At 46.1% G+C, this 23,270-nt stretch overlaps 1 non-coding gene across 1 annotated transcript; it reads left to right on the forward strand.

Annotated features, from left to right (window-relative positions):
• The first annotated feature begins 12,231 nt into the window (after positions 1 to 12,231).
• Trnaa-ggc (transfer RNA alanine (anticodon GGC)) lies at positions 12,232 to 12,304 on the forward strand. Its single transcript has one exon. It is a non-coding gene; the product is annotated as a tRNA-Ala (tRNA).
• Positions 12,305 to 23,270: the final 10,966 nt, after the last annotated feature.

A 23,270-nucleotide genomic window follows, 5' to 3' on the forward strand; every position in this document is an offset into this window, starting at 1 on the left:
CAAGTGAAGCCCTTCCTCTGTCATGGTTTCGTGGCAAATGCTTGAAGGGGCTTGCATCAAAGACACACTTTGCTGTGGGTACTCTTGCGTGACCTACCAACAAGCACAAGCAGGATAAAATTCACAGAGAAGTACACAGGCACGTTGACAGTAAAAAGAAAGAAACAGTTTCAGCTCTACCACTTGAACATGTCTGTTCTCTTGACGTGGTGCCGGAATGCTAGCGCATTCATAGAGGCTTCAGTACAGCTCGACTGTGTCCACCATAAAAGGAGGACCATATCGAGGACTCATGAAAATGAGTTGAGCACATGAGGTCGTGTTCACAGTATAGGGTTTACGTGTAGGGTTTTCCATTCACTTCCACAAGTCACTGGACACATTTCGATTATCCATCCTTATGTTGTCGGGGGAGCCTGTGGGGGCGACAAACTTCCATTGACATTATAAGAGAAACAACAGAAGTGTTGCCCTCTTCTCCTTATGTAACACATGCACAAAACACGCTAAAATGTGTCGGAAAAAGGTATATGGGGTCCAGCGTACAGGTGCACGCATTCCCATCACAGCAGAGCTTTCCCCTGTAGATCTGTTCAAGGGATGGTGCAGCTTCTGCTTGGTATGTGCGCAGAGTGAACGTACCTGAGTGCGTATATTATGTGTATCTTGAGGAAATATCTATCGATATATCTGTCATATATATGTATGTATATAAATAGAGAGAGAGGGGAGAAAAGACACAAGAGACGGAAGTAGGGAGTGGGGGAAAGTTATTTATTAAGCTAGCATTTAAACTAAGGGTCTGGGGAAGTCTACGTTTCGGCGAAAGCTCCGCCTTCTTCGGGACTGAGACGAAAATTTATGTACAAGGTCTTTTAAAAGGTTACAAAAATGTCGTCACAGCCGGTACAATTCCACTGCGAGGCAGTCGTCAGTGAGTCATGTTCTGGAAGATTCCGGAAGGTTCCTGGGTCATCGGCCGGGGAGATTACGTGTCAGAGCCTTGGAGTTCCAGAAAGGTCTGGGGTCACGCTCGTTGAAAACCTGTTGTCCGGGGTGTTCTTAGCGTCATTGAGTCCAGCTGTAAAGAAAAGAAGAAAAGAGGCAGCGGGCACTCCGAGGACACACAATCTCCCCGGCCGATGACACAGGAACCTTCCGGAATCTTCCAGAACATGACTCACTGACGACTGCCTCGCAGTGGAATTGTACCGGCTGTGACGACACTTCTGTAACCTTTTAAAAGACCTTGTACATAGATTTTCGTCTCAGTCCCGAAGAAGGCGGAGCTTCCGCTGAAACGTAGACTTCCCAAACCCTTAGTTTAAATGCCAGCTTAATAAATAACTTTCCCCCACTCCCTACTTCCGTCTCTGGTGTCTTTTCTCCCCTATCTATATACAACATCCTAGTCGTTCGAACCTCCATTTTGTAGCGTATATATATATATATGTTTACAAATCAAGCGTGCCACAGTCCCAGCTGTGGACGACCGTTTCGAGCTAGTTGGCTCTCATCGGCACAGCTAGCTCGAAACGCAGAGCCAACTAGCTCGAAACGGCCGTCCACAGCTGGGATTGTGGCGCGGTTGATTTGTAAGCATATGCCTGACGTGCAGCCATGGAGCATTAGCTCATTTGTATATTTGTGTATATATATATATATACCTGAAATGCAGTTATTTTCTTGGATGGTTGAACAAAAACATGACAGATGGGATCAAGCAAATATAGTAAGAAAGTAACTAGGATAATGTGGGTGACAGGTCTGGGAGCAGTGGGCGCTCAACGGCATGTGCCCTTTAGTCAATGCTCTGTTAGTAAAGAACTTCTGATGTTTAGATTTATAAGTTTGTGTAAATATTACAAAAATAAATTAAGGAGCATTTGTACACATTGGTATACTCTGATGTACAAAGTTGTGCTGCCAGGGAAAGACAAACTTAATTCACTCAAACACTAAGAATTTCACACAGATAAGAGTAGGGAAAGTAGGCTACTTACGTGTGGAAAGATACTCGTGTCCCCTCTCTATGCACTGCATAGAGTTGCACTACAGTGCAGTTCTTCTGCAGTGCACTGCTGTGCTGTTCTCTATGCACTGCAGTTCTCTCTGATGCATTTGTTGGGCATATTGACGTTGCTGACTTCTGAAACTGAACGTGGAAGCTTTCGGGTTTTGGTTCCTTTTAAAGGTATATGGCTAACCAAGAAATCCTTGGCAATCGGCGATAAACTCGCTAATTAGACTTGTCTTGACGCGCTTTATGGAATAGAAACCGAAACAGACCGAGTTACAAAGCCATGTGGGAGGCGGATTTAAAAGAACACATCGGAAGAATAAAAAAAAAACGCAAGATATGACCCAGTCTTGTTTTACTGTTTTTAGCACGTATCACATGCATTCGATACACACAGTGAAAAACGACAAAGATGAATCAATAACATCCCTGATTTCTTCCGCCAAAACTAGCGGGCTCCGCCAGTTCTGGCCGCGCAAACCGGGGACGTCTAATGGCGGCCCCCTTCGTTTTGACGGTAGTTCTAGAGGAGCTCCGTTGACCTGGTTTTGCTTTTGCAGCTTGGCGGTTTTGGCCTTTTCCTTCGATCCTGTACTATCGTTCTATATGCATGCGCAGTGCCAACGCCACCTACATACAGAAAGCCTGCGTATTGTCCCCTCTTCCTCCGTCGCTACGTGGACAAACATAGCAAAATTCGTCTGCAATTGCTGCGATTCCCCGTTCTGCGAATTCAAGAACTGTGAATTGTACCTAATGGAGAAGAATTGTACCTACCTTCGAACCTGCCGACTTAAATCGGTAGACAAAATGCGCGACACGCTTTTGAGAAAAAGACGGGATCGTTTTGCGCTTTATTTCAAAGTTTTCAACATTTAGTACACGGGGATCAATCATTACTCACAGACGACGCCCGTTCGTTTCCATAGCTACGACTGCTGAAAGCACGTTCACGATTTGCTACGGCCATTGAAAACACGATCTTGATTGGCTGATGCTTAGTTGCTACCTCACGTCGACGAGTGAGCAGGCTATAGGTGGTGTTGGCAGTGCCGTGTATTAAAAGGGAGTCTGGCAATTAATGGGACCTCCCTATACCTGAGGGTCCACCCGCTTTTGGAGATATCTAGCCAATCACAGTTGTCTATTATTACATCCATGTAGTACTTATACCTCACCCTTATTTACTGGATGCGACAATTTTGAACAATATTGATGGATTTGGATTGAAAGGGTTATCATTGGTGACAGACCAAAACGATGGATTTTGCGCCCGCTTTTATGAACGCCATCTGGACGGAAAGAGGCAAGTTGGGAAGACCCGGAATTGCAGAAATGGTTGCTGGCAGAAGTTACTAGCTATAGGAGAGCGGTAGACCCACTTCTTCGTAGCAGACGACTGTCGGTATGAACTTTTAAATCACGTAACGTGAGTAGATTGAATCAAAAATGCGCAAAGATGTATGTATAAATAAAATTCAACGATACAATGCAAAAATTTTACGTATAAGGTGCGTCTGCCTTGCTATTTTCTTGGGGTCGCGATCATAACTAGGCCTAACGTTTCCGATGAGACATCTCATTTTCGCGTAAATAATGATGGTGGAACGAAAGTCGAAGTTGATTTTGGAGATGCATACGTGAGGATGCATACTCACAATTAAAGTAGTCTTTTTTTTTTTTCTGTCACGAAATCTTTGCTTCGCCGTTCGAAGCACCATCCTGCATTTTGTAAAAATGTTGGTGTCATGGCGGGCCCCATGGAAAATGGCAACCAATGAAATGCGCCCAAGTTTGATTGACGGGTCAAGCCTCTTTTTTAGGCTCCTCCTCGTAGCCAAACTCCCTTTTAATACACGGCAATATGCATGGGCGGATGGCGTGGCCCCCCGGCGGGTATGTTCCGGGTACTTGACATTCTCTCCCGCGCTAGCTCAGTCAGTAACGTGCTGGCTTGCTGAACTCGAGATCGCGGGTTCGATCCCGGCCGAGGGTGGTAGCAATTTGGGGGAGGTAAACATTGCTTCCAGCACCGTGTGTCGGATATCTCCGGCGCACGTCAAAAGAACCCCAGGTGGTCCAAATTATCCGCAGTCCTACCGTGCAGCACGTGCAACATGTCGCAACACTGCAGAGGGAAACTTTACGTGTAACATCACTGTACCATTGTTATTTAGAAAATTTCTCTGCACCTTCGAAAACGACAGGGAAAGAAGAGAAAGTAGAAGCTTCCGCGCTGAGTAACTACAGCTCACGTGAACCACTTCCATGTTCCAGACGACACCGTGTTAGGTAAGCATATCGTTCTTTCAAGGAAACACTATATATTTTGAGGCAGTTTTAATTGCAACATGGCTTCGATCCGGATCTTGCCGGCAATCGCGTTCATGGCCCACCTTCAGCTTACAATGAGAACAAATCCTGCATCATGTTCTTCAAAACATAGATCCCACCCTCGTTCATTCTCATGAGCCATCGTTGTACCATGTTGTGCATGATTCTATTCTATGATCTGAGGAAGGCAGTTAGTAATCCTCTTCCACCGTTTTTCGGCACGGCTTGTTATGCTCGCTACAGTACATGTTATTGAAAAAGAAACTCCCACCCAGAACTGCACCCACAAACTCTTATTGCATTGTGTCCATGCGATTGAATTATCGTTTTCTGAGAACCTCTTGATGTTATTTCGTAGAGGGGCTCACGTCTTTCAGAAATTAGTGTGCGTGTTTAAGAGCGAATTAATGCGTAGAAGTGAACACAGGTCACATAACGAATCAAAAAAATATATCTGTTATCAAAATGTGTGTGCTATTTTTACATGCATTTCCATGTTAGCCTATTAAGCAGTTCTGGTACAACGGAGCGACGGCCTTGCTAAGCCTAAAGCGGTGTTTGTCGAGCCTAAGGGCCAATTCTCACTTGGCGTCTTAGCGGGCGGCGGAAATAGACGTGCATTTCCGGCGTTGGGAGAGCAGAGACGTCGAGCAAAAAAAAAACTAAAAAATGAAACGCTGAACTTTTTTCACGATGTCGGCGAGAGCTGTGCCGAGAACGATATACTGGGGACCAATAAGGTGATATAGAAAGCCCACGCCTCCTGATTTTTCGTCTGCTTTGGATGACAGAATATCACTGTGGCGGGAACATGAAAATCGTGCGCTGTGACGGGGAGCCGGAAATGCTCTTTTATTTCCGCTGCTGGTTCACGACGTCGCGTCGTTCGTCGCGAAGTGAGAATTCGCACTAACACCCCACCTTGTGGAAGCTGGAGAACGTAAGATTAGGTCAGGTTGGCTTACCTCCTCAGTAAATATAGCGAATGGTTTTAAATAATTTTCATAGATTTCACAAATCGCTTCTTTCATTTCATTCATCATTTTCTTTTCTTAGAGGTAGGAGCATTTGTTCTTTCGTGTTCATTTCTTTTAGCTAAGAAGCCATAGGTTTCTCTACGGAACTGCATCCGAATATCATGCGCTCGATTTCTTGATATTTTTTCAGCTACTAGTAGTAGCTACTAGTAAGTATGACAAATGACGCAGTGACGCGATTGTGGCCACTCTAAGAATACAACTACGGGCAGACGCGTACATCATCAGCAGAAATATAATAACGCAGAGCACGACCACGGTCAAGCGTGATCGAGAATGGTACCCTTCTCTCTCCTGATTTGCTGAGGATGAGGGGATACGTATTATGTATTTGCATTTCGTGAATGAAGCAAAATCTCAGGTCAGAAGCCGTCGATGCTTTATGCACAGGCTGCTTTTCTAGCACACACTGACATGAGGTTCAGCCACGTGCAGCCACGTGTTCTTCGTGTTCGATATAAACAGCATTCTTGTTCGAAATATGAGTGGTCCCCGACGTCATGCTTCCAGTGACTCTCAGTGGGTCGCATCACACTGCACTTTTGCGGACACAAAAAACGTTACAAACAATGGCGTGTGCTTCCCCTTTTCAACGATCAGCAAACGAACCGGTATCGTTCTTAATCCTCTTATGCCACGAGCGTGCTATGTATAGTGAAGCTCTGCTTCTAGTGCTATGGGAAGTGCCTCGGGATGGGAGCCGCCCATATTTCGAATACAGGCTGTTTCCTCAACGCTTCCCTTACCGGTAGGCTGGTTTATCTACCCTTCTGCTTCTACACTCTAAGAAAAAAATGAGTAACTTTACTCCTTTTGGGGACCAAATGCATTGCCACAAAGAATAGTCCCTTTCGAAAGTAAATGCATGGGAGTAAATGAATGTCACGGAGTGGAGACTGCATTTCACGCTCTGTTCTAGGACCCTCAGGTACATAATTGGCGTGCATGAATGAAAATACTTGTAATCAAACCGTCAACCGTGATATATCGAGTGATATAAAATCTTGCGACATACATAGGGCACAATTTGCGAAGAAAGAAGCGCTAACTGTTTTTCACTCTGTGTGGGTGTAAAATTGCTAAGTCGGATGAGTTACACAGTCTTATGCCATGAAATTGACGCATTTACGTAGACCGTTGCATTCGGAAGACCATTTGCGAAGTTCTCTGATATTTTGCAGTCCCGTGGACTAAATATCGGGATTACGGGACTAAAACGGGGGCAATTGCAGTCTACGCTCTTAAAGAAATGGTGTACTTTAACTCCTTTTTTGCCGCATATATAACACCCTTTTGGAGAGTGCAATTACACTCAAAAGGGTGTCTCCTCACTCCCTCAAGGGAGTAGCATAACACTTTCCTTCCTACTGCAGAGTAATATTACTCCCCGGCAGCGAGAAGGTGTTAGGCTACTCCCTTGAGGGAGTGAGGAGACACCCTTTTGAGCGTAATTGTACTCTCCAAAAGGGTGTTATGTATGTGGCAAGGAAAGGAGTTAAAGTACACCCTTTTTTTCAAGAGTGTAGGGGAGTAGAATCTGCAATGACTCCTCGTTACACTCCTTTTTTTTTCAAGAGTGGAGTGTGTACGTTGAATAGTCCTGTTGTGCTGGTTTCCATTTCTCTCAGCAAAGAATCACTGCATACCGTAGGTAACAACTGCAATGGAACACAGACGTTCCCGAGACGATGTTTTCTATGCTACGCATCACCAACAAGCCCAACTTTCTGTTGTAACCGAATCACTGCATTAATACGTGTTTCCCTCCCTAGACTGCGTGCTAGCTCGAAGATTACACTCCGACTATTCAAGTGTCAAGTGACGTTCGCCGACGAAGTGCCCTGCTAACGTAATCCTTTCGTTCAACATAGTTGCAACATGGCAGCGTACGGTAAGTACCCTACAGGCGTTCCATGTATTCTATCCAGTAGCGAACAACTCCTTCGAATTTCAGCCGCATACTTGGCGTGTTTGCATTGCGTGGACCATTTTGTACCGACACAGACACAAAAGTGTATAGGGAACACGCGAACGGCTTGCTTTTTGTTCTGAGCGACTGCGTAGTGGCGTGCGGAAGTAGGCTTTTTCATACATTGGGAAGGGTGGACGAAAATTCCAGAGCGAGCAAAGCATTTTCTTCTTTTTTTAAAGATATACAGGTTGTTTAAAATTAAGCTTTCACTAGCACTTTATAAATAGGCGAACAAAAGAAAACTGGTGCTACTTTTTTCTATTCCTTGAGTAAGAAACATTTGCTACATAACTAGCAGCACCTAATTCTTACGCAAGTAGCGTAAAGTTATCATCCGGTTTCCTGTCATCGCTGTGTTTGCGTAGCGCTCGTGAAAGCTTAATTTTGAACACCCTGTGTATTCGTAATACAAAGTTGTGGCATGCAATACAACTTCGTTTTACGAATATATATCTTTAAAAAAAAAAGAAAATGCTTTGCTCGCTCTGGAATTTTCCCCACGTAACCACTAACCTCCTTATCTTTCGGAATGCTCCCCAATTCCACCCTGTTGTCCCGTTTCGCCCCCAAGGTCGTGAACCTCCCATTTCTGTAACTGGTCTGGAGCCAAGATGCACTTAGTTCACGTAATTCTCCCCACACACTAACAAAGCGGCCATTCACTCCGGCCGTAGAAGCCCGTGCGGACCCTTTCTTACCTCCGGCCTGTTCACCCACAACTCGCATGAACCTTTAACACGTCACAGCTAACTCCTTAAATACCATGCCAATGATGAGGACGGTGCCCAGAAGAAGAACAGTCTCTGTTCGAAATATCGGCGGCTCCTGTCCTGAGGAAACTCCCTTCGTATTAAAGGGATGACTGTATCTGTTCTAGACATGACATGACAAGACAAGGTCAGACGCCGTATGTTGAGAATATGCCGGAATTCCGTTTCTGCAAAAACAAAAAAAAAGGATAGAGTCATTCTATACACCAATCAGAGCACGGCCGAGCGAAAAGGGAACGCCGCCGACCGCGTGCGCTGAAACAAATCGTTATTTTTCCTCCGCGCCACCCTCTCACCCCCCCCCCCCCCCCCGGGGTGGTTAGAGAGTGACGTCACACTGATCTCGTTGCCGCGAGAGCCCCTGCAGGCGCGGGAGCAGCGCTGATTTTTAACAGATTAAGTATTTAATATCTAAGAACTTTTTAGACAAAAAGAATTACCACCCAAGCAGCACACCGATGGCGCGCCGCCGTCGGCCCAATATGCACTGTGCAACACCGGCCGCAGTTGGGTCAACATCCCGTTTCGACATGCTGCCGACACAATTTGCATACACGCCCGACATCGACCCAACATCTGCTGCACAATATCCGCCGGAGTGTATGTGTCATGTATCCCCATGCTGTCGAGATGACTTACTGCCCGATGTCAGGCCAACATGATTTCCTAAGAGAGAAACAAGATAGAAACTGATGTTTTGAGGCTGGAACAACACAGAAGGGACAGATACAAACAAAGCCTCAAATTGCCTAAGAAATGAACGATGAAAGATGAAAGTCACTGAAAAGGTTAGCCAGATGTAGGGATCGAACCCACATCTTCTGGATTTCCGGTCCTGACGCACCCCGAAAGTCGCTGAGATGCGTATTAGCTTAGCTCAATTGGTAGAGCCCTGGACCGGAAATCTAGAAGATGTGGGTTTGATCCCTACAGCTGGCTAACCTTTTCAGTGACTTTCATCTTTCATCGATGATTTCCTATTTTGTATTTCATAATTCAGTAATGGGTTTCATAATCTATTAAGTGCAAAAAGAACGGTAGTCGTTTCTTCGACCGAGGCGTTTCTATGAGCAAAAACAGATAGCTATAAAGGCTCCTATAGTTCGTAGGACCACGAATTCCAAGAAGCTCTCGAAAAGAAAACGCATACTACGTAGGGATTGTCTCTCGAGCTTCCCCATATTCTACAGTCATGTTCGCCTGCAAGTCAAAATGAAGGGCGTGGTGTCTGATCTTATTAGATTACGCCCACACACAAAATAAAACAAACAAAAAGCATGGGAGTGATAAACTGTTGGGTGGATTGACTCACCGTCAACATAACGCCTGCCTTACTTACTGCTTTTGGTTTCACACATCCAGTAGGCCCATCTAAGCTCCTCTCAACCCATGGAAGTTTTCTTGTGCCCACACCACTGACAGCGGCCCAACATCCACATTGCTGCATCTCCGTAGTTGGACCGATGTCATATTTAGATATTGGGCCGATGTTGATCCTAGACCTTGAAGGCGAATGATTGACTGCAGGATTGTCGCCCGATCCCAGATATAGCGATACCTGTATCATAGATGAAATGGGTTTCCGTTTTACGACCGTCCCTTTAAAGGCCTGTTCGTACACCCTTGCCGCATGGATGCTTTCCTGACTTATGATCTTCAGAACACCACCCGAGACTGCTTTTTCTGCCTTTTCTGCGTTTGTTTGTTGTTGTTGTTTCTCTTAGACTTTCATATTTTTTTTATTTATTCTTTTCTATTCTTCTATTCGTTATTTTCTATTCTTCATTTCTACTTTCAAATTCTTCCACAATCCCCAATTGCGCCCTAACTTCATACAACCTGCCTCATACATCTCCGCAGGAGTCGACCATACCTTAAAAGTCAACCCGACTCCGGTGTAGATCCCTTCGTTTCTCGTATTTGTTTTTCCCCATGGACCATAACCGAATGAAACTCTCTTCGCCAGGCGCTGGTCACCATTACACATTTTGAAAGCTTCAAGAATACACTTTCTCAATACCTAGGCTTCTAAACATTGCGGTTTATTATTATTGTGATTCCTCATATTGTAGCATATTGCTCTCATTGTACTCACTGTAAATGTCTTGATGTGATTTTCTTCTTTTTTGCTTTCCCTCTCTCATGTAACGCCCACAGGGCCTTTTGAGGTACAGTCATAAGTACATAAACAAATATATTATACCATCGGCGATGACACATTGTGTCCATGCGGTAGAACAGTAAAAAAAAAAAAAAAAAAAAAACAGCGGCATGGCTGAGCGGGTTACGGCGGTGTCCCGCTCGTTGGTAGTAGTGAAGGTCGTGCTGAAGACTGGGGGATGGTGGTGGGTTCGAATACTACCACAGGCTCTGCTGTATGAGGTTTTTCCTGGGCTTTTCCGAACACGTTCTAGACGAAAGTTCCCCGTGAAAGTCGGCCCAGGACGCATATACTAACCCCCTCCCCTCCTTTCTCCTGTCCTCTCTCCATCTCTCCACATCTGTATGCCGCTCATAGCCAGAGTTGCTTCGTGGCGCTAACACTGAATTTATGAAAAGCGAAAACAAAAATGATATTTTAAGAGTATAAACCCTGGAGTTGTGTAATGGACTACACTCTTTTAAAAAAAGGTGTACTTTAACTCCTTTCCTTGCCACCTATATAACACCCTTTTAGAGAGTACAATAACGCTCAAAAGGGTGTCTCCTCACTCCCTCAAGGGAGTAGCATAACACCTTTCTCCCTGACGGGGAGCAATATTACTCTCCAGTAGGGAGAAAGGTGTTATGCTACTCCCTTGAGGGAGTGAGGAGACACCCTTTTGAGCGTAATTGTACTCTCCAAAAGGGTGTTATATAGGTGGCAAAAAATTAGTTAAAGTAACCCTTTTTTAAGAGTGTACAGACGAATGCAAAGCCCCAAGGTAGTGCGCGAATTGGGCAGCCTCAGAACAACAGGCCACTTGTTGCTTTGCAAGGAAATCGCTAGCGTTACGCTTTGCGTGACTATGAACTATGAACGTGACTATGAAGACTATGGATGGGTAGGAAGTCTAGCGAACCGGTGAGGAAGATGAAGGGAAGTTCCTCGGGACGAGAGCCGCCGATATTTCGAATAGATACGGCTGTTCTTCTGAGCACCGTGCTCATCATTGCCATGGTATTTAAAGTGTTAGGGATGACGTGTTAAAGGTTCATGCAGGGACGACGCGCTAAAGCTCAATGCGAAATGTACGTCGACAGCCCGGAAGACGAGAAAGGCCACACCTCCTCGGAATAATAAGGGATTTAAGCACCACCCGCATATTTTGTAGTGACACAATATTCGCCACATTATAGATGTTATATCACTCTACCCACACAACGACGGAATCACAGCCATCTGCTGTACCCTTTCTCCAAAAAACACCAGAAAAGACGCAGAAACCATCCTTACTCTAATTGGCTTGATCCTTAAACGGAACTACGAGTTCAATGACTACTACCTACTAGTCCATGGTACATGTATGGGCACACCTATTGCAGCCACGTTCTCAGCTATCTTGATGGGGTGACTAGAAAACAAAGTCATTAGGGCCCTTACATTGAAACTCACTGTGTACCTTCGATACTTCGATGATATGCTTATAATATGGGAACACGAATTTCAAGAGATAAACTGATGTTCTGAGGCTGGAACAACATAGAAGGGACAGATACAAACAAAGCCTCAAATTGCCTAAGAAATCAACGATGAAAGATGAAAGTCACTGAAAAGGTTAGCTAGCTGTAGGGATCGAACCCACATCTTCTGGATTGCAATCCAGAAGATGTGGGTTCGATCCCTACAGCTAGCTAACCTTTTCAGTGACTTTCATCTTTCATCGTTGATTTCTTAGGCAATTTGAGGCTTTGTTTGTATCTGTCCCTTCTATGTTGTTCCAGCCTCAGAACATCAGTTTATCTCTTGTTCAACAGGTGCCGCTTGCGTCGATTTCCGTCGTATGAATGTGTGTATGAGTGAGCAAAAATGTAAGGGTGAAAGGAGGGTGAGTGAGAGTGAGTGGCTGGTTTGTCGTCCCTTCAGATGACGCACCCCGAAAGTCGCTGGAGAGGCGTGTTAGCTTAGCTCAATTGGTAGAGCCCTGGACCGGCAATCCAGAAGATGTGGGTTCGATTCCTACAGCTAGCTAACCTTTTCAGTGACTTTCATCTTTCATCGACGAATTTCAAAACTTCGTAGTTCTTCTAAAAACCGCGGACGAGACTACAAAGTTTACATCACTCAATTAGCTTTCTCGACAATACAATATCGCTAGACCACGGCAACCTCACCACAACCCTTTACAAAGAGCCAACTGACAAACAAAAATACCTTCACCTTAACAGTCCTCACTCTAAGGTTGGAATTCCTAATGGGCAGAGTGTAAGACAGCGCATGGCCTATTCAAACGACATCGCTATATCAATTGAATAAGCCACGCGCTGTCATACACTCTGGCCTTACGCTCTGTCTAGATTGTGGTCAGAAGCTCGACGAACTCTGCAGCACACTTGCCCAAAGAGACTATCCAGATTCCCTTCTAACCGAATTCCGTCGCAAGGCACTCACACGGGATCGAAACGAGGTTATGAAACACCGTGACGACCCTGAGACGCGCCAAATCGCTTGATCACAAGATATTCCAGCGCACTTCCAAACATTGAAGCCATTCTGCGGAAACACGAGCCCCTCCTCGAAAGCTATGAGCGACTTAGGAGTATGATCACCACCCCATACAGGTAGCATACCGACGCGCAAGAAAACCTAGCAGATTCGTTGGTCAACACCAAAATAAAGAGAAAAAAACGAATACCCAGTGCAATAGAACACAGCCCTGCAACCTCCCTGCAAAAGATGCAAGCACGTTCACCACGTTAACTCCATCAAAAGTACTGGAAGCAATTACACCCACTCTGTTAACCACGCATTCACATGCACCAGCTCCAATGTCATATATATGTCATGTATATTTTGCATGGTCACTACTTCCCTTATTCGTGCCAGAACTGTGTGTTATGGTTCCGGAAGAAGTGAAAACAGTGAAAAGAGCGGTGTGCGATGTCACCTGCATCGCTAACATGTACCTCACAAACTTATCGACCACTGATTTTAATAGCTGACATTGTAATAAAAAGCACCCACACAAGGACATAAGTGTTGGTTCACCGTATGCATCGCAAACTCCCGTCACATTCCTCGTCGATTTCCACCAGGTGTCTTCACGTTTCAATATATTACCACCGAACGACACCTGTTCCTGGCGAGGAAAATAGCCACCGATTTTCCCCACCAAATCCCTGGAAAATTGAGCACCGAAAACGAGCAACTCTAGATTTTAATGTAAAAAACAAACAAAAAAAACAGCACTTTGAAAATTTCCCCACGTAACCACTGCATCTTTGTTTTTCAGAATGTTCGTTTCGTCGTCCCGTTTCGTTCCGTTGTTCGTGCACGTCATTGTGAACTTCGCATTTTTGTTGCCGGTCTGATGCAAAGATGCCTTCATTCACTTAATCCCCTCCACACTCTAACAAAGCGGCCCATTGAACTGTTGTCGTAAGAGACTGAATGAACCTGATCCTCCCCCGGGCTGTCGACCCACAATTCGCATGAACCTTTAACACGTCATCCCTAACCATTTAAATACCATCCCAATGATGATGCCGGTGCCCAGAACAAGAACAGTCTCCGTTCGAAATATTGGCGCCTCTCGTCCTGAGGCACTTCCCGTCATATGAACGGTAGGGGATTTCCAAAATTCTGCTTTTGCTCGCACGCTCGCCTAACTGGGTGAATATCTAGAAGACCAGTAAGCTGGCATGCGGAAACGCTATCGCAACACCAGAAGGGATGTGGTGAATGGAATACCTTACAGTATGGCACAAGTTGAACCTCTGTCGCAGGACTGAGTTCGGGCCTGGGAAGCGCGTAGTTCATTCATAACCACCCTAATGTGAAGTACTCTTGGGGACACGGTTGGTCTAAAATCTCCAACTCGTGGCGGAGCGATCCCCCATCGGCGATGTCACGCATGAAGGAACTATACCAATACCCTCCCCGAAGGGAGGCCGCGTTGAACTGCAACTGCCTCCCTAGCAGACGACGCTGAGAATGCGAGGGTGCTCTCTGCCGAGAGGTGGCGCTGCGTGGCCTTACCTCGGAGACTGTAATGGTATAGTTCCTTCGTGCGCGAAGTCGCCTGTAGGGGACTGCTCGGCCACGGGCTGGAGATTTTAGACAACCGTGTCCCCAACAGTACATAAGACTGGTGGGGAATTGCCTTATCAGTGTAGTGCATCGTTTCCAGAGCTGCCCACGAATAAAGTATCTGATGTGCCTCTCCACACTCGTGGACTTGCACTTTCAGTGCATTGTGGAGATTTCAGTTCTAGAACCGCCAGGGACATCGTTCATGGAACACTCTTTTCGTTTTTTCTGCAGCGGATGACCCAAATGCAGCAACTTCATCGCCCTATTATTATGAAGGTATGTATGCAGCAAAGTGCGGCTAATGGCGTACTTGAAGACCAGATACAGCTCAAACGTTAAAATGTTGCCAAGAACTTGCAGCAGTGCTGCCGAAATCTCACAGGGCATTTTTCAACAATGTTTCTCTTTTTGCTTTTTTATAGGCCACCGCTTGTTTCCAAATCCTCTATCCCCATGTTTCTCCCACCTTTTCAGTCGACCTCTCTCTTTTATGGTTATTACGGTTGACATATACGCAGGGCACAGGAATACTTAAGCATCGTAACGTGGGCAAAAACTAATGAACGAGAAGCTTCCGAATGGGACAGAGTGCAAGCAGCGCACTCAAATATACACCCCTCCTGATTTCGAGCGTTTCGACAATTGCTCCCTGCACTTCCTGAATTTTCATCAACTAAAGACAGCTCCTGCATAGCGATTCCAGAAATTGCAAATAGAATCCCTGCAACCCGAAACGTGATTGCTGGGTTGGCGCTCACATAAGGATTATTCTGGTATGTCATATTAGGTCATGTTCGTGTAGTGCCTTCGAAGCCGACAGTGCGACTACCGTTCGTCGGGCAATTTTACGTCATCACGCATAACGAGCGTCTGTGTTTTCCTTGTATTCCTTGAACACCGTTTGCAACTCAACCGTAAAATGCATGAACGCCGAAGTGTCCACCCGCAGAATTTCCCTTCACTCTGCGGCTACTCGGCTACCGCTGCTACTCACTACTGGCTACTTCTCTGAACAAACCCTGTTTTAAATTTGAAGACGCTCCTGCTGCAACGCCCTGCACTGAGCGCCATGCGCGTGCTCCCGCAGTCGGCAGGTTGCGTTCCAGTCGCGACGTAAATGCGAACGACATTGCCAGGAGGAGCCACGGGACTCAGGCATATCCTGGTGTAAGACTTATCATCTAAATAGTATTTTATCCCAATAAACGCGCGCATTCTTCAAAGATCATTGAAACCGCTGGCCATTGAACCAGAGTCGCTTATAGATACAGTTTAGCCACGGCTAAACGACCTTCCTCGCCGCGCGCTATTGTTCCTTGTTTGTTTATTTATCGTCAGCAGCTCACCGACGCCATATTGATGCTGAACCTTGTTTACGATGCAGGAAGGGACGACACGCGCGCGCTTCGTCGTTTGAAAGCCCTTCGTTCTCGAATTCTTTCAGTTTGATAACAAAGCCGTCACCCTCTACATCACAAGCAGCTGTAGGTCATAAGCCGGCAATTGTGGTAGATTACAACGAGCGCAGCAGAACATGTGTCGACTACCTAGCGGGAACCATCAAAATGGCGACCACCAGATGGCTCGTTAGCGGATTGTGGACGGATTCAGGCTACGGCCACTCTGACGTCAGCACAGGCTCCGCGTACGAAGTGGCAAAATATCATAGAATGGTGAAACACTATAAGCGGCCCTGAAAACCAACGTAGTGCGACACCACCTGGTTGGAAGGTGTCGCAGACAGATGTGTGATATAATAATGCAGGAGCACATCGTATTAAGGAGCGGTCATTTTGTGCTCTATTTTCGTTTGTGGGGCTTTTTTTTTTCTCTCATTTACGTCGGCATATTATTTAACGTGCTCTCACACGAAAAAAAAAAAATCAAGTTTAACATCACACGCGAAAGACGTCTAAATACTTTATACGGTGTTCAAAAAATGTTTACAGCGCGAACAGGTAACGTGGACTCTGCATTACTGGAATCCCGCAAAGGTCTCGATTAAAACCTCCAGATATTTTCACTAGCTCACCTCATTGATCGGGTACCCGTTTCCCTGCAGCGCAGTGTGTTGTTCCGTAAAATTATGTGTATTATTCCACATCCTGACAAGTAAGACTGGATTTCCCGTTGCAGGTGAACCATACGGCGCACTGGGGGAGTCCTACCGTGTTCCAGGTACGTGACACACTTGGTGCGTTTTACTAACGAACGGTAATATGTGCTGAAGGATACCCTATAATATAATGGACTGACTAAAATGTCGTTTAGTCGCTTACTTAGGATGAATGACATGGTAGTTTAATTTCACTCACAACTAGGAATATGAGCATCTTTGAGCATCAGATGAGCGACGTGAACGTCGTTCACGACCAGCACATTAACCTGAGCGTAATAACGTGTGTGAACATTAAAGAGACTATCGCGTCAGAGAACGTATATAGTGAGACCGATGTCATAATGTTCACGGTCAAGTTGGCCAAGGTTCTTATAAAGGTGCTTAATGAGTAGTCACAAAATACGGGTACGGAGTGCACCAGTCCTGTTCCGCTTCGAAGCCACCGTTCCGTGTCCGCCATTGGACCAATCGTGTCACGTGGTCTCTCCTTCCAAGAACTCGCCATGAGTGGCGGTACACAAGTCAACTACACGGCCAGTCCCAGCTGATGGGCGCGCTGTGTTCTCCGCCGGGTACCCCACTGATACCCTGTTTAGCATGCCCTTTAGCGACTTCCTTCGCTGCGAATTCACGAGAACATGAAGGAAACAAGATATTCCCATCTGTCTTCACATAATGAACAAGCGGCTATTCAGAAGGCCAGAAGAAATTCTATTGGTTGTCATCAGGGTTAAAGAAAAATCCGCATATTAAAAAAAATACCCTGTGCAATGTGTTTTTTGGATAAAACCAGGATATCGTTGGATATTTTTGGAGAATGTAGACACGCCTAGAAATGCGACATAGTAAAAAAACACGCGTATCGCTGTTCATGTTGATTTTGGGTGGCCGATGATAGTTTCGGTTTATGGAACCGCCTGTCCCAGTAACACCGAATGAGTTTCCATTGTTTTCCGAAAGGTAGAGTTCAATGCACGCGTGGATGGGTGAGTGATGTAGACGCTACACGCCTGTATTAGCTGACGTATACTTTAGTTGCAATCCCTGCAGGGAGCACAAGAAAGCCTTTCCTGCATGGACAGAAGGAAAAAAAGACAGGAAACAGTTAAATCTGAAAAGTACAAAAGGTCAAGTGAAAAACAAGTTTAAAAAGTTAGAAAACGTTAATGTTGCGCGTACTTGGCTTTTTCTAACACCCAACACTACAATAAAATAAATGGGGAATTATCTGGGTGACGTTGAATTAATTCACGTCGCATCAGGACAAAATCTCTGGAAAATCCGGAATAAATTCTGTGGACAAAATCCAAAAATCCACTGGATAAAATCAACCATGGTTATCATGCAGTGCGTAGATTTAGAACAGGGAGTTTCGAGCTCCGGGGTTCGATTCGAAGGAGTCGTCACTGCATATGACAGCAAAGAAAACTCTGTTTTTCTGCAATTAACTCTGCAGCGCGGACCCCACAACAAGCAACAAAATGGACGGCGGCGTCGCCACGCGAGCGACAAAAAAGCTCTGTCACGGATACAAAATTTTGCATCTACTCGCCGTAGATATTTGTCGTTTGTCGCCAGAGACCGTTGCCCGGCGCATGCCCAAAGCAATATTATCTGAAGTGAATGATAAAGGATAGAAATGTGTGTGTGTGGGGGGGGGGGGGGCACGACGTCGTGTGGGCGGCAGGTCAACTTTATCAAAACGAAATATTTCGAGCTTTCTAGGTGGGAAGCAAGCGAACTTTCGAAAGCAAGCAAAGTGCAAGAATGAGGATCAAAAAAAGCAAAAAAGAAACAAGAATACGAAAGCGCGGGAACCGCAGCGCCACCAAGAGCCGACCCGGTAAAACATAAGTACACATAATTTGACGCTATTAATTGATGACTCCACATTTCGTTGTGTGGTGTATATAAACTAAAATCACTTCACGTCTAGAGGTGTTACGCTGGGTTGTTGTTGTTGTTGTTTCGCAGCTCGCTTTGTCGCCGCTGAAATGGGTCGGTAAACAGCCAGCACTAGAACACGCGACACCGACAAAATCTGTAGCATGTCGCGTGTCGCTCGTTTTGGGGTCCGCGCTTAACGGCTCCTTATTTCTTTAAGCCACAAGGCGTAGGTGTACCGTAATTCTCTGACATGCGTGAAGGGCCCAGGTTTACAACAGTTGTACTCTTTTTGTCGTGCAGAGCAACCAGACGGAGCATACGAACGGTTCTACGATACTCGAGGTATGTAGGTTTTCAGGTAAAACTGTGCCACTAAACCGTATAAAATGCGCGTGCGTCCTTTAAGAGTCATTTAGTCCTATGTTTTTGTCACAACCTGATGCAGATATTGATGATGAAAATATGCTACACCTACGAAACACGCTAAATAGTCGGCGCTGCACAGTTCGGCCCCTTATCACCATCAACTGGTGACAACGCCACTGGCGATTTCCGTACACCCCCTGCATTTTTGAAACAGCTCCCCCCCCTCCCCCCCACCCCCCTGAAATTTCTCATGCGACCCCACCCAGCTTGGCCACCAACACGTTCTGGTAATGAGTCCGGCGCAGCGAGTTACATCCTGTACTGTCAAACTTGGGCTGTAGGAACACAGTCATGCAGATGATCTTACCATGCATTAGTCCAATCTGTGTGCTAGGTATTCATTGAGCTTCGTGAGACAAGGTTCTAGTCTTTTTTTGTTGTCGGTCGTGTGATATTCAAATGTACTCTGTACGTAATAACGTGATAATACGGCTAACGCAATAACATGTACAAGTAAAACGGGAAAGCTGTGCAGAGATGTCACCATTGTGCCACGATTCTTTCCGTGTCGAAGAAAAATTCTCTGAGTGGAACCTTCGCCAAGCATACCCGCCCCCCCCCCCCGCCCCCTTGAATGCTCGGCACGCCCCAGCAGTGAATTTCTGCGAAATCACTGAAGGCTACCTACGTAGAGGAAGCAAGCATACTGCGTCACCTTATTTACCACGTGGACATTATAGGAGCACTAAAAAGCAGAAACAACATTTTGGTAGCCCGTGTTTCAGAAGGGAAACGCAATGAAAAACAGGCGTCGTTGGCGGCAGCCAATGGGAACCCCAGGAAACCAGGAAAAGCTTAGAGGCATCCAATAAGACAGCAGCAGAAGCGCGCGCATGCCTAGCGTGTACGTGTGGATTTGGAACGGGGCTGGTTGTAGTGTTCCGTACAGGTGCGGCATGATGCCCAGCGCTGTTTTTTTTACTGAATTGTAGCTCACAACAGTCATCACAAATGTTCCACTGAAAACAATAGACCTCTACCTGTTTGGAAACAAATGACGTCATAATGTTCAGCAGCGCCACGAGTTTGCTAGAGCTGAACTACGTTCAGTGCTAGTGGTGAACAAGGTCGCACCGGAAACCACGGTCTTGAGGGGATTACGATAGTCTCTGAAAGGGACGCGACCTTCGGTCCTACTTTTCTTTCAATAGGAGGCAGTGAACAATTGCCCATTCGTGGAACCCAGCTCTCCCTTTCCGATCTGTTTTGGTTTCGGTGTGTCTAGCAACGTCATGATGACGTTTCTCGGGTAGAGGTTTATTATCTTCAAGTCCTTCGGACAGCGACAATATACCTCTCCGTAAATCGCACTATGATTTTCGCCCGAGCTGTTCAATGGCGTGTCGCGCGCACGCACGCGCAGCGTGCGTGCGCGCCCCTTTCAATTCCTCGGAATTGAAAGGGATGGTCAGTTCCCAGTCCTGGAATGGCTTATTCAACCGGATTCCATTCCGTTTAACTCCCTCAATAAAAGAAAAAGGACCGGAAACCAGACTGGCGAGTCCTGCAGTGCCAGAGGAGATTGACATTACCAAGCAAGGGAGAAGCACAAAGACAAGGTTATTTCACTCTTGACCGTGTGCAGGTGCGGCGCAAAGGGTGCGAGGGCAGAAACCAGCACGTTGAAACCAAAACTGCCACCGGGGCACCCAGACCATTCCATTCTCATTCCTAGGACAGCTCCCGCCATTCCATTCTAATTCTATTCCTGGGGCTCCTGACTCTAATTCCGGGGGCTCATTCCAACTCCGCTACCCTGTTTGGTAGAGCCCCGGATCGATAATCCAGGAGATCTGGGTTCGAGTCCTACACCTTGATAACCTTTCCAGTGAAACCATTCTTTCATCAAGGTTTATTTTACCTTCGAACAAATCCAGGCAGCACGATATTCCCAAAGTCTAGATACCAATGGGGGTAGACGGCTAGGTGGAAGGCCTCGAACAGACCCGTGAAATTAAAGAACATTGACAAGGCGTATACCGTCCGCCCCCCATCGCACTCGCCTTTCAGTACATTGTGCTGCCTGGGAAGCAGGATTGCGGAGTTCCCACTCCGGGGTTGGTATGATTCCGGAATCATTCCAGATTTATCAGAGCCCTGAATGGAATTGGAATGGAATGGCGGAAACTGTCCTGGGAATGGAATTAGGCATTTTTTCGCTGGCGGAATTGAATTGGAATGTAATGGTTTGGGTGCCACACGGTCAAGGGCGATGGTTTGGTTCGGTTCTGTTCTGTTTTGAAGAACAAATAAAATGCACGCAACCCCACATCACTTGCACCAGTTACTTGAGTGGAAAACTCCTGTAATGATAATGCCAATGAAGAGGAGGGGGAAGAGGAGGAGGGCGAAATAACCTTGTCTTGTGCTTGAAATAACCTTGTGCTTTTTCCGTGCTGGGTAATGTCAATCTCCTCTATAGCACTGCTTTGCTAGCTAGTACGCGTACCGGTCCTAATTATCTTATTGGTGGAATTAAAGGAATGGAATGGAGTTGCCAAGCCATTCCAGGAATGGGAGTTGACCATACCTTTTCATTCCGAGGAACTGAAAGGAAGGAAATTATCACAAATCTTCATTCCGAGGAATGGAATTGGAATGGAATGGGTGATCCCATGGGAAGCATCGATCAACAAACTGTTTCTCCGGAGCACACTGCCCAAACGTAGCGGCCTCGTGCCTATTTATACCCTGCAGTCATACCCACCTGTCTACGAGCTGCCGCCTAGAGGACTGTCCTACCTGTCCTGCAACACAGAAAGATATACCTCCCTTTTTCCCGCCACCCTGGAATCCGAACGGACGACCATGTCACTCGTAGCAGCGGTCGGCCCAGCGCGTGTTATGTGCTGAAGCTTAGCTTTTGGAGAGTGCTGTGGTCCGGGAATCCTTTAGAGATTGTCGGTGACAGACGCTTGCATCCTACGGGCGCAAGTTCACTTCAAATTACGTTAGACGCTATGTTAATTTCGTGCTTGTTATCATAATTCAAAACTTTGATTCCGTTACGGAGCTACAATCGACATTATATCTGACTCTTTCTTGCTTCGGCGCCAAGCAGTGCACTAAGCACGACGCTTCAGCTCGTGCACCGGTGCTTTTAGTCCATGCTCCGCGTGAACGCGCGTGGCACACCATGGAGCAGTCTCGGTAAAAAACATAGTGCGCGTTGTGAAGCAGACTGGAGTCTCCGCGGACGTGAAGATAAACGTTGTCAATGGAACATTCGCGAGGACTGTTGTGGGCGATTCAGTGAATCTGTATTGAAAAATGCAGCAGTGCGCATGATGCCGCGCATATAGGAAACACTACGAGCGGACCCGTTCCAAATCCACATGCCCGCTATACGAATGCGCGTGCTTCTCCTGCTGTCTCATTGGATGCCGTCAATACTTGCCTCCTGGCTATACTATTCGTTGCCGCCAAAGACTGCTGTGTTTTCATTGCGTTTTTCTTCTACAGAGTAGCACAGTGTTAACCTAATTTTGCTTGCATTAGACTAATTGAAACACGGACTTTGCATTTTAGTGCTCCTTTAAAACGGCCGCAACCACCGGTTGCCTTCTGCAGTCTTAAAAATGAACTTCACCACATAGCGCGCTCCTAGCCAACCACCATCCCGAATGACCACGTTCTCGCCCCTGATTTGTTGAAAGCGGGAGGAGGAGCCCATTTTGTGCCGTGCATAATAGGCACAAAATAGGCTCCTCCTCCCGTTTTCAACAAATCTAGGGCGAGAACGTTGTCATTCGGGGTGATGGTTGGCTAGGAGCGTGCTATGTGGTGAAGTTCATTTTTAAGAGTGCGCGGCACGGGTACGTTATTATGTGGCATGGGTACTCATTAGTACGTACATTCAGCATTGCTTAATATTCCTTTCTCGCTTATTCTTATCAGGGCCTTTCGAATCTCAACCTTTCGGAACGGAGCAGTTCGAGGCAACACAGTACGCATCCGGAATGGGTTAGTCTTGCTCCGCATGTTGTACTAGACATTCTTCATGAGCGTACGTACATGTAAGGGTAGTTCAGACAATTATGGTAATGAGGGCGTTCAATAGGGACGTTTACTAGGTAAACAACGAGAACTAGCCGGAGCAGGTCTCAAAATATGCACGACACAAACACGTACGGTACGTACGGTAGCGTCCCTGACCGGACATCAGAAGGTGCTATAGGCAGCACCTTTTTTCTGAGTTGTTTGATGAGATTTACCGTTCGCTAGGATATTAATAATCACCACGATGTTAATGTTCGGTTCAGTTTTGTTTGGGGTATTTTTAGGGTTACAAGCAATTGATAGCTCTCGTCACTTTTTCCTTTAACGTTTTTTTTTGTAACCCTAAAAGTTAACTCGAAGAGCTCTAGCAGTCCTTTCAACTCACAAGTACCCCCTTCCATTTGAACATCATCCAGGTTCTCGCTACACTTTGTCGGAACGGTAATGATTTATAATAATGTTTTAATATATTTA

Source organism: Ornithodoros turicata, chromosome 1 (genome assembly GCF_037126465.1).
Source record: "Ornithodoros turicata isolate Travis chromosome 1, ASM3712646v1, whole genome shotgun sequence".
In the NCBI taxonomy this organism is placed as follows: Eukaryota; Metazoa; Arthropoda; class Arachnida; order Ixodida; family Argasidae; genus Ornithodoros; species Ornithodoros turicata.